Source organism: Anolis carolinensis, chromosome 1 (assembly GCF_035594765.1).
Source record: "Anolis carolinensis isolate JA03-04 chromosome 1, rAnoCar3.1.pri, whole genome shotgun sequence".
Classification (NCBI taxonomy): Eukaryota; Metazoa; Chordata; class Lepidosauria; order Squamata; family Dactyloidae; genus Anolis; species Anolis carolinensis.
In genome coordinates this window covers 319,220,080-319,233,029 of record NC_085841.1, presented here as the reverse complement: position 1 = coordinate 319,233,029, position 12,950 = coordinate 319,220,080, and the positions used below count along the sequence as shown (strand labels likewise).

At 38.5% G+C, this 12,950-nt stretch overlaps 1 long non-coding RNA gene across 1 annotated transcript; it reads right to left on the bottom strand.

The window, feature by feature from the left end:
- Positions 1–11,459: 11,459 nt before the first annotated feature.
- Positions 11,460–12,576, bottom strand: LOC134295481 (uncharacterized). The gene is made up of 2 exons (XR_010002074.1): positions 12,038–12,576; positions 11,460–11,953 (listed from the first exon to the last, which is right to left on the bottom strand). It is a non-coding gene; the product is annotated as an uncharacterized LOC134295481 (long non-coding RNA).
- Positions 12,577–12,950: the final 374 nt, after the last annotated feature.

Genomic DNA, 12,950 nt, shown 5'->3' with positions numbered 1-12,950 from the left:
GTATTCTTCCCTTGTCCATGAGCATTTTCTGAATATTCCATGATAACATTTGATAATTTTAGAAAATAGAATTTTTATAGGAAAGCAAAGTTGTGTTTTCATGCTTGATATTTAATAAATCCTTTTTAAAATTAAAGGTAGGTGAATATCAGCTGGGTTACACAGATTTTAATTACTTATTTTTGCAACAGATATTCAGAAAATAGTACTAGTTTTCCTAATATACTTTTCCAGTGCATTACACATTCCCAGTTCCTTGGGCACTCATCTTCTTTATTTTTTAGAGTCTGCCATTGCTCTGGATGTGTATAACTCAATGATAGCAAATCAATTACTCCTTTCTCAAAACAATGTTGCCAATTCAAGATATTTTACTGCTTGTAGCAGAAGACAACTTCAGTTGTGTCTTATTTCAGTTATGATAAGAGTAACGAGGTTGACAGAAGGAAAGCTATATGTCAACAGAGACAAGAACAGGAGGTTTGGAAATAAAGCAAAAGGCTGTTAATGAGAAAATGTTTTGAACAAACTTCCCACAGAAAGCGGCCTTGATTTCAGCTTTAAGAGGAACTGCTTCTGAAAGGGATTTTCAGAGGTGGTAACTTTGCTCATCGAGTGTGGTTCCTGTTCATGGAATCATAGAATTCTGTTCCTTGTTCCTGTGGATTTTCATGCCAAGTTCATGTAGCCTTGTATCTTAAGTTTTGTTCCAGTCCTTGTTTTTGCTCTTGGGGAATTTTGGATTATCTAGTCATTGTTCCTGAAAGTTTTGAAGTTTGGATACCTTGTTCCAGTCAAAGATCTTGTCATTTCGGTGGTGGCTCCCCTGCTGTGGAACACCCTCCCCAGAGAAATACGGCAAGCCCCAACCCTTTTGAGTTTTAGAAAAGCCCTGAAAACATGGCTATGTACCCAGGCTTTCAAAGATTAAATGATAAAGACGACCCGGACTGATTTACGGCTACAGCACGAGGATTTTGGATGGATGGATTTTAATCATATGTTTTATATTTTTATATTGTTTTAATTGTTTTAATTAGATTTTCATTGCTGTTTTAATTATGTGTAGGCATCGAATTGTTGCCAATTTTGTATGCCGCCCTGAGTCCCTTCGGGTGAGAAGGGCAGGATATAAATGTTGGAAATAAATAAATAAATAAATTTGTTCCAGTTTTGTTCCGGTTCCTTGGACTAATTTTGATATCTTGTGGGAGTTTATTCTTGTGTTTGATGTTCATGGACCCTTGCTTCAAGACTCTTCAAGACTAAAATCTTGTTCCATTGACTTTGAACTTTGATTTGCTATTGCTTACATATATTCTTCAATAAACAACTTGTTTTGCTTATAGTCTGGGACTCCAACGTGGTTTTGAGGTGTCTCTGCAGTCTAGGGGTGCAACAGTGTCATACATAATTCTGCTTAAAGACACATTAACACTATGCGTTAGTGTTTTAGTTGTATTTCTGAATTATAGGAGATTGAACTGTATGATCTCGTCCAACCAATGATTCCATTAATATGTGCAAATTGCCCACAAAAACACTGGCATAATTAAAAACATAAAAATAAAACAAAGATCTAACTTTAAAAGGGTCAAACACAAAGTTACAAAAAAAAAACTCCTAGACATATAGTATTTATCTGATAGTTAGTAGGTTTCATCCTCTCCAAAAAGGTTAAAAATTAATAACCTGCTGAGAATAAATGCAAAACATTGGTCTTTTTTATTTTTCCGATTCTAAACATCCAATCTTCGGTGCTACTTGGTGTGTGTGTGTGTGTAGGAAAAGGTCATCTGCCAATGTTGCATGAGACATCACCTGGGCACACCACGGGGCAAACTGGCATTCTCTGTGTCTGAAATAAAATATGATGTCAAGCTAACCTTCCAAAATATTTTGAAGTGTCCTGACAAAATTAAAATGGTGTGTTCTAATTAAAGTACCCCCCCCACCCCCCTCTACTCATGCACTGGTGCTCAGCTATTGAAAATCTTAAGCTTAAATGTAATTTAAGAAGGTAATTTTAGTCTCATCCTACTCTAAACATAAACCAACCTGTCTGAAATTAAGGCCTTTAAACCTACAGTGACTTCAGCTAGAGAGTAATATGTGAAATCGCTGGCATCAGTTAAGCACTTGAGGAGTATTGCACTCACAGAATACAAATTGACAGTCAAAGTCAGAATATAAGTTTAGCAAATGTTAAAGATAGATAAGAAACATCAACAAGCCCAGAAGTTCTTCTAAGGAAGACAAAGATCAGACATGGCCATTAGCAATGTTCCATCCTTCTGCAATGGAAGAGAAGCCAGCAGCAATGTAGGCTTAATGCCCTCAGACACTGGCAAGTTCTTTCTATTTCAAGGTAGTTGCTTTAAAAATAAAGCTAGATAGATAGCACTTGGATTGAGAGTATTGAGACTGTGAAGATTGAGGAGAAGCAGATAAACAGATTAAGGTACTTCCAGCAGAACGATGGAAGAGACTGGTGGAAATTCTCACAAAATACAAATAACCCCCCCCCCCCAATAATTTGATGCATTCCAAAAACAAGTAATGATCATTGAGTCAACCACCACACCAGATACAGTAGAGTCTCACTTATCCAACATAAACGGGCTGGCAGAAAGTTGGATAAGCTAATATGTTGGATAATAAGGAGAGATTAAGGAAAAGCCTATTAAACATCAATTTAGGTTATGATTTTACAAATTAAGCACCAAAACATCATGTTATACAACAAATTTTACAGAAAAAGTAGTTCAATACATAGTAATGCTATGTAGTAATTACTGTATTTACGAATTTAGCACCAAAATATCATGATGTATTGAAAACATTGACTACAAAAATGTGTTGGATAATCCAGAACGTTGGATAAGTGAGTGTTGATTAAGTGAGACTCTACTGTACTTTCAAATTTAGCATCTTACCTTAAGGAACTGGTAAACCTCTGTGTTGCTAAATGTTCACCATTAAGGCAGTTTAAAAGCAACTGACAAAGTTTTGTATTGATAATACATGATAATTGTGCAGTGTCAGAACAAGAAAATTTTGGACCAATGCATTCATCAAAGGATGATGGAAAACATTAATAGTCAACATAGGCTGTAATGTGAGATAAGTCTATTGACACTCCATAGCGAAAATCTACTTCATGCCCATCCAAGGAATCATGTGGTAGCCCTAATCAATTTAAACAAAATTTGATAAAAGTTTCAATAACTTTTAAACATTTTAAATGACTTTAAAATTAGTAGCTATACCAGTGACCATATTTCCATGAGTTCCAGAGGTTGGGAAAACTATTTTGAGAATACAAAATTCCTCAATTCTTTTGGACATTCAGGCCACTGTCCATGTTGACTGGGGGAATTGGAGGGTGTGCTCCAAAATTTATGTTTTGCCCCAAGCTCTGATAATAACAAAACTCTTGTGATGGCTCTGGTTTAAAGATATCTAAAGGAATACACAATCTGTTGTGAAAACTGAAAAGCTAACAAACTTATAGTGCTATAAACATTTGGGGCACAAGAACCTACAGCTTTTAAATTTGTTAGTCTCCTGTTGTCTACTTCTACATTTTAGTTGTTAAGAATGCCACACAGGATTCTTTGTTGAATATAAATATTCAGCACTCAGCCATAGTGTGGACAAGATGGTACCCTCTGTATAAGTAAAACAGATGCTCCTGAACAGTACAAATGTAACAATGTTTGAAAACAGAAGCATCACTTCCCACAGTAATAAATAAACTGGCATAAGTCAGCCATGGTGGTAAAAAGTCAAAATAAAGTAGGGAAAGCTGTTGTGAGCAAAACAATATGGACAAGCTGAGAAGAAATGTTTGCTATGCAGGAATAGCAAGATCTCATTTTAAGCAGTGTTAAAATTGCAACAGAAGGTGACATTTTCCCTATCAATCTCACACAATAGCAAGATGTTCTTGTGTTAGAAATCGGTAATAACAACAGATATTTCCAAGAGGCAGGACAATTTCACCACCATCTGTGAAAGAGGAATATCAAAGTGTTGATTGCATGATTTCACAAGGACAAACGTTTTTAAAAGGCAAGCTTCTGAAATGGTATAGTCCTGTGGTATTACATAGGTTCTTCATAACATCTTATTTCTCGAACAGCTTCTTTGGCCTGCTCACAACCATTTGTGGTGGTGGGTTTTTGTTCCAGCAAAGTTCAAGGAGCCTCCCCTTCAATTCTGTGCAACTGAAAATGCCATGGAAAACTTGGTTTGTTGAATTATTTTTTAAAAAGCTAATCAAATAGCTATGCTATGAGAAAGGTTGTTTCTAAATATTTATTTTATTTATTGAATTTATACCCTACTTTTCTAATTAACGTCTCTATGGTTCACCTTTCACAACTGCCATAAACATTTCTGGTATAATGTTTAGAACCTTATCCCCAAGAGGAGGAAAGCAGGAGGAATCATCTTCTTCCCGTGGTTCTCCATCTTGAAAGAAGACAGAGAATTTACTCACCCTCATCACACAGGATCACCTCCTTCTGTTTATAGTTAAAACTTGTGCTTCATTTCTCATCACATGGGTGAGTACTGCCTCTTCCCATTCCATCATCCATTAAGTGCCCATATCGCAGGTGGGTTTTATTTTATTTTTTAAAATCTGCAACTGCAGGATTTTACAGTTTCAAAAATGTGCAGTTACAACAACATTTTTTTAAAGGAAGATCGAAGTCCGAAGAGGAATGGTGGCAGAAGGAGCATGAAAAGACCACCCACAATAGATCAAATAGATCACTTAAAACCTTGGATCAGTCATTCAGTTTCTCAACCAAACCTACTTCAGAGGGTTGTTAGAATCCAGTGGGTTAAGGATCCAAGCTCCTTAGAGGATAAATATTAAAATTAATAACATTGATTTCTATGCAAAATTAAATTAGCCATTTAGTGATACTGAAAGAATCCCAATCAGTGGGTATCTTAGCAAATGGCTACATCTGTTTGTTCTACAAAGAAGAACACATACATAACTCATATTTTGATAACCTTCTACTGACATAATGTACATGTCATCAGAGGTCTCAACAGACCTCTTGTCAAGCAGCATATAGTTAATTCTGTTATAATATCTGGAAACAGAATTCAGTGCCATGCACAAAGGAGGGGCAAAACGTCCTGGCGTGCCTGGATATTGCTTACCTCATCTCTAAAGGGAAGAGATCTTCCTCAGTGCTGCTATTTATCTGACAGCACCGCTAAAGGGACCAAATCAGGCTGAAGAGCTAGATTTAATCTGAATTGATCAATACCCCCAAACTTGACATGTCCCAAATGATTAGCCCAAACCATGGTATGTAATATCTTCACACAGCATAGAGCATCACCCTGCCCCCCCCCCCCCCCCCGGTGCATGGACATACACACAATTTCCCCACGGCCTCCTCAGTCATTCTCATGGGGGAAAGCAAGCCTCCCCTTCTCTATTCTCCACAGTGCATGCTGAAGCATTTGACATGCCGCTTTCACATAAGATAAGTGGCTAAGATGGGAAGAAATTCTTCTCCTTAAGAACTAACATGAACATCTGTCTTTCTGTATATCTATCTTCAGAAGAGAAATGTTTCAAGGTCTAATTGATTATTAGTGTTTTATAACATGTAGGATCCATGTATTAACAATAAGAAGTTATTCAGGGCCCTTCCACACAGCCATATAACCCAGAATATCAAGACAGATCATCCACAATATCTGTTTTGAACTGGATTATCTGAGTCCATGCTGTTTTATAATCCAGTTCAATGTGGATTTTATACAGCTGTGTAGAAGTGGCCTCAGTGACAAATATGTCAGGAGAAGGATGCTGCATATATTTGGGGATGAGCCCTTCCTCGTTAATTTCATCTTCTAAGGCAGGGATTCCCAAAGCTTGGTCCTCCTGGTGTTTTGGACTGGTGTGGTGGAATCTCCTTCTCTGGAGGTTTTAAAACTGAAACTGAATGGCCATCTGTTAAGGGTGCTTTGATTGCATGTTCCTGCTTGGTGGAGGATTAGACTGGATTACCCTTGTGACCATCTTTATGGTTCTGTGAATTTCCAGAAGCCTCAGCCAGCTACTTCCAATAGTCATGAATTCTGTAAATTGGTATAAAACACTTGAAAACCCAATGAGGATAATTGTTCTAATGGTTGGTCACTGGTTGCTTAAGACCAATTAAATAATCTCTATGCCATACAAAATGGATGGGAGCAGTGTTGTGTGTTGAGGAAATGGCCTTGCTTGTAGTGAGGAGTCAGAGAACTGCCATAGCAAAAGGGCTAGTTATGAAGAACCACAAAGATCACTAGGTGACTAAACACAAGTGGTTATCTCAAACCCAGTGATAGTAAGCTGTGACCTCCAGATGTCATTGGACTATGATCTAAATCAAGGTGGTAATCATGCAACCCTCCATATATCACTGGACTGCAACTTCCAGCTTTTGTTCTCCATTGACTATGCTGGCTAAGCCTGGTGGGAGCTGTAATCTACCCACATCTTATTATTATTCCCAACTTGGTGGGTTAAAAGCATATATGAGTTCTATTGATTCAACAGGATCAATTCTAGTTGAACCAACAACATGATTAAGGCTACTAACTTCGACCATGCCTCACCATAGTGGAAGACTTGCAAGATGGAAATCAACATTCAGCAGCAACTGGAAGGCTACTATTTGCCCAACTTTGCTCTAAGCATACAGCTGCAATCCTATGCATACTTACCAAAGAATAAGCATTACTGTGGCATGTGTCTTCAAAGAAAACAAGTGTATTTGATTAGAGAAAAACCTAAAGTGCTCTGATGTGAGACAATAGTCCTGCGACCTAATCGCATGGAGGTCCTTAAGCCAGGGGACAGCAGGGCCATCTGTGGGGCAAATCCGTGGGGCAACAGGGCAAATCGTTGGGCAGCACCCTACAACACCCCCTTACCATCCCTTGCAGAAACCCATCTGTCCACGGCTTGGTCCCACACTCTCCCTGACTTACTCTATGAAAACATGGGTAGTCACCCATGTTCTCAGGACTGCTGCTTAGCACATTGCTGAGATGCAAAGTGCATGGAACCAGCACAGAACCCCACAGCGATTAGCCCTAAGTCATGTGATGGGCTCCGACGGGCTCTGTCCTCACTGCATCTCAGCAGCATCCTAGGATGGAGCTTAAAGCCCATGTGATGAGGTCCTTTGAGAGTAATGCAGGGATATATTCTGCTTGCCTCCCCCTTTGCTGCAATTTCATGTTTTGAAATAAACTATATTGCAAACGTCCAATGAATCATATGGGTGTCTACCATACACATGCACATGCAGTTTACACAAAAGAGGGGATTCTTGCATTGTGCTTTCATTTTCCCCTTCCTTTTCTCTGTGTGTATGTGTACATATATACACACATATGTACTCATCACTTTTTCTAAGTGGCAGAAAGTTCCATGGACACAAGCACTTACCCAGTTTTGGTTTCCTGTGAAAGGTGGTTTGCTGGCATTACATAAAATCCACACTTATTTACAGAAATACAAGTTGACATAGGTGGAGGCACAGCCAAACACTCTTGACAGCCCACATTCATTGCTCACCCATCAAATCTCTAGAGATTGCTTACAAAATCTACAACTCACTTCTCTCTGCTGCCCCCATTCCCCTTCTAACTCAGGCTGCAGCATTTTTTCACATAGAAATAGGTTGATCACATTATCCTTGACTGAGGTGTCCTTTCTTTTTATTTTGTCGCCTTTTTGAAAGATAACTATTAGGAGCAAACAGCCAACTTTGTGAAGAAAAAGATGATTGTCTATGGAAGCCCAATTGCCATCAGCACTGATTTTTATTAAGGCATTAAATAAAAAAAATGCTAGGGACTCATTGAATATGACTTAAGCTAGTTGAAGTGGTGGACTGGTAGAGTCCTCCCACCTCACTTTTTTAATATGCCAGGAAGCAGCACCATATTTGTGCCCATTAGGTCTGATTGTTTCTTCTTTTTTCCTGGAAATACTAGAGACACATAGTAAATAGGATGCAGACTAGCAGCAGTCCATGGATCAACATCTCACCAAATTTGGAATCTCTTTAAAACAGGATGTGCTGGCTGGACATCCATAATCTGGGAGCAAGGTTACATTGGGTTTTTAAAATTTCATTTCATTTTTGTTGTTCTATTTTATATCAGCAAGCCTTCGGCAATTGATTCAATGTGCTGGGTTGAGCAATTGGATTTAGGCCAATGAAAGCAGAATGAAAGAAGTGACAATCCGTTTCAGTTAAAACTCAACTGGGTGTCTGAATAAAAAAATATTTGCTTGTGGGGTGATGGATTTTTAAAAAAGCCTAACCTTTCTCAACTAGGAGTCCCGAGCCTGGGAGTAACCACTAAGAAATGCCGCACTCAATATTCTTCTGAGAGCCACAGAACCAAGAGACAGGCTGAGAGCTTTTGCCCAAGATCGTCATATGTGGGCAGCTCAATAGGGAAAAAGCATTCTTTTAAAACTTCATGATCTCTGTCTCCTGTAAACAGATGGGGTGAGAAGGTGATCTGACGCTGGATGTTTCCAAGGTGATCAATCAAACCCTTGCCCCCCACTATCTGCTTTCCTCTTGCCATCTGTTTCTAGCAACAGCACGTAACACAAAATTACCTAGCTATCCTGAAGGACACTTTTAAGCTTACACAAATCTCCATAATTTGCTCATAGGAAAGATGGGGGGGAAATGAAAGAAAGGGATACGAGTAAGTAGAAAAATCCACCAGAGAACAACTTTCCGTGTTCCAGAGGAACAGACTGCCATCACACTGGAAACTATAGCTGTGAAGAAAGGATTCTGTGCCCTTGAAATTTGTGGAGATATTTACCTTTTATGTCCACAGAAAGTTTTGCTTTACTTTTGAATGTGAGGAATGAAAAATACACAAATAAAAGAACAAACAGAAAAATGTTGTATGTACAGTGAGTTCCCTGTCTCTATGGGTTGCATATGCATTGATTCAACCTTTATGGTTTGAAAATATTTTTAAGTCCAAAAAGTAAACCTTGGTTTTACCATTTTATATAAAGGATGCCATTGTACATTGTAACCTTGAATTTCGATATTTATCGGGGGTCCTGGAATCAAACCCCAGCAGACGCCAAAGGCCCACTGTACAGAGGACTTTGTATTGATGTGTCTTGTTTAGAAATCTGTATTTTTGTGCGTTGTTTTCTGTCCAAAAACACCTAATGTAAGGGGAAAATCCAGAAAGACATTATGTTGTGATGATGAAAGCACACCTGACCTGCAGACATATATGAGCCGCAAATTATTTTTGATTTGTCTATCACTACTAGGTGACCACTCCAACTGAAAATGTTAATTAGATTAAAAGGCTACTGGTTACATAGGTGTTTCTGTCATTATGATCCTTAACACCAGCTGCATATTCCAACAGCAACATTCCTGAATACACACAGCCACAGCTGAGCCACCGATGTATTGAGAAAGAGCTGACACAGTGATCTGATTTTAGAGATAAAAAGAAGGCTTTTACTCTTGTGACAGGAATGGTGAAGCAAACAATCCAGACATCATTAAACAGTTTAAGTCCCGCTGATTTCACTGTAAAAGTGAAACATGTTATTTCTCTTTTCAAAACAATTAGTCTCGGAAAAACATGCATGTATTTTCAATATTGTGAAAACTGATCACAATAGTATTTTATATTTGCTAGGAGTGCACTTCTACACATATCTAATCAGAAGTCCCATTGATTTCAGTGGAACTTACCACTGCAACCTAAATGCACCTAACAGAAATTAACATTTAAAAAAATCTATTTTCATTGTACACAAATGGTCATAAAATCAATACATTTTGAATGTGGTGCTGGAAAAGAGTTGTATGGATACCATGGATTGCTAAATAAACCCCAATAAATAGATTCTAGAGTAAATGAAGCCTGAACTCTTCCTAGAGGTCACAATGACTAAACTGTGACTGTCGTAATTGAGCCATATTGTGAGAAGATGTTAAAATAATACTTGCCAAGGCAGAAGGCATTGGGAAAAGATGAAGACCCTATTCCAGATGGATGGACTTGATCAAGGAAGCTATGGCCCTGTCTACAAGACCTGAGTAAAGTAGTTGATCATAGGGTGCCTTGGAGGTTTCTCTTTTATAGGATCATCATAAGCAGAAGTTAACAGAAACAAAACCTAGGTGAAGGGTAACAAAAGGTAAATAATATGAGTATGTAATATAGTTAGAGAGTGATAATACTATAGGAGCTATGATATACATAATTTTGTACTGCAAATTTGTTAAAGAATGTATAAGAAGTTTTAAGTACCGAATATGTAAAATTCACAATTATTCAATAAAATTTATTATACTGGTAAAAAAAGCAGAAACAAAACCTGTTTTCAATATATGTTATGACATTAAAGGGTTTTGTTTTTGTTTTGTTTTTTTACAATTATTGTCATCGTTATCTATGTAATATTGGGTCAAATTTAAAGGGGATGGAGAGGAATATTCAAATCACGTCTTCTAAAAGTATCGATCTATTTTAACATTTTCTAAGTGGTAACTTCCAACATTTTATTGACCATTTATTCTGACTAACATATTTTACCTATTTCCTGGAAAAAGTTAGAGAATCTGACAATAAAGAATTAGTTAAACAAGATATGCGTGATAGGTCTATCAGGAAAATTAACCTATAAATTAAGATTAGCAAAAGGTGAATTGAAAGAAGATCTATTTGATGAAACTTTGAAACCATTTAGTAGTTTTATGTGTGAAAGCAACGGCAAATTTAAATCACCAAGTGTCCAAGAAAGATTGTGGTTGAGTAGGTACCTTAAGGTAAAGGTAAAGATTTTCCCCTGACATTAAATCTATTCATGCCTGACTGGGGGTTGATGCTCATCTCCATTTCTAAGCCAAAGAGCCGGTGTTGTCCATAGACACCTCCAAGGTCATGTGGCCCGCATGACTGCATGGAGCACTGTTACTTTCCTAGAAGCCACAATGACTAAACTGTGACTGTCATAATTAAGCCATAATGTAATATGAGTACATTACAATAATTTTATGTAATGGATAAAATTAGAATAATGTAGAAGTAATATAATTGACAATGCTGTATTTCTGTAATGCTGTGTAAGTAATGAGGGGCTGGGAGGTATAGATCTGGGAATAGAATGTGAGATAAGATATTTGTATTATGTTTCAAATGTTTAAATAGAAGTATTTAATTAAAAAACCTATTTCCTCCATGTTTTTGATTAGGAAAAGATAGGTGGTAATTTTCTTCTCCTCAAGGTTACTCAATAATAACCAGTCTACATCCTTTTACCTCAGTGGAAGTACAAATGCTTCTTCTGGAAGACATCGAATGTTATATTTCAAGAAATATTTGAGGATAACTGTCAAGGACAGAACGCCACAGGATCAAAGATAACAGAGTTTATTGGATTTACAGAACTCAAAATGCCCGTAAAAGACAAGGGCTAGGCAACACTGGCCTTAAAAAGCAAAAAGGGGCAAGAAAAACATTCAAAAGATAAACCGGATTAAACCGGAGTTTAATCCGGACAAAATCAAAACAGCTTGCTTCAGCCTGAGAATAAACAAAACAGAAACTGGTGAACAAAGAGTTCAAAAGAATGTAACTAATTGGCAGCAGATGCTTCTCTGCTGCCAGCACTATGTTTTGAGTAACTTAGAAGTTACTCCTCCACACAGCAGGCAAGGTTCCAATACAAACACAACAGCCGAGGATTGAAGCAGTAGCGTAGTCCCAGTTCTTTCCGAAGGTCGTCAGGCAGAAGCAGACGTTTGTAGTTCACCAAGTCCAGGTAGGAGAATCCGAGCCCGTAGTCAGTTCAGTCCGTAAATCCAGAGTAGCAGATGGCGTCCGTCAAGAAGACGACGGAAGGTCAAAGCTATTGAGATTAAGCAGAGGTTGCACAAACAAAAGCCCACACAATTCCTCCCGCCGTCTGAACCCAAATTCCAAAACAACTTACGTAGTCAGCACACGAAACACACCCGTCTTCAGGAAAACGTCCCACACAGATCCCAAGCGTTCGTCCAGATTACCTTGCCCAACGCAATTTGCAATTGCTCCCAAACCCCATTTTATGCCAGTTACAAGTCCTCATCACTATCAGCTGCCCTCCTTAACCCGGGCGTTTCCTCATCACTTTCCTCATCAGAGCTGGAACACCTCTGACTACGCCCCGCAGCATCCCCAGCTGTGGATCCCGTCCCATCCCTCCAGCTTGTCCATGGGTCTAGTCCTGAAGGTCCCCAATCATCTTCCATCCCATCATTGCCAGTGGCACCCAATTCCTCCCTTACCCGAGTCCAATCCATCTCATCCTCTTCCGAGCTCACCACCTCTTCCTCCATTCTCTCTGTAAACCCCTCAAAAGAATCCTCGTCAGATGGTTCTGCAAAGATATCTCGCAGCCTCTTTCTTTCTCGCTCCTCGAGAGTATCTGACTCTCGAGGAGTCTTATGCCCACGCTTCCCAGTAGCAGAGCCATGAGGCTCAATCATAACAATAACGCTTGTCTGGTTGTGGTGCAGAGAAGGACCTTCTTTGCTCTGGTTCCCACCATATGGAAAGGTCTTCACATCAACAGTAGGCAGATTCCTATTATTGAATGTTTTCTCCATAAGCTGAATATGTCGACTCTACCAGTTATCGTTGGTTTGTAATAAATAGTTTTACTGACTTTTATTTCTTGTGTTGTTTTATCCTTTTACCTATTGCTTTATGACCTCTTTTTCTTTAAGATCCATTTTGGGCTTCCTTTTTTCAATGAAAAAATAAACATTTGGAGGACCGCATACAGGGCTTTTAAATAAGAAAGAAAAAACAACTGCTAACTTAAGAATGCACAGAGAAGCTAGAAGCCCGGTGACACACTGACT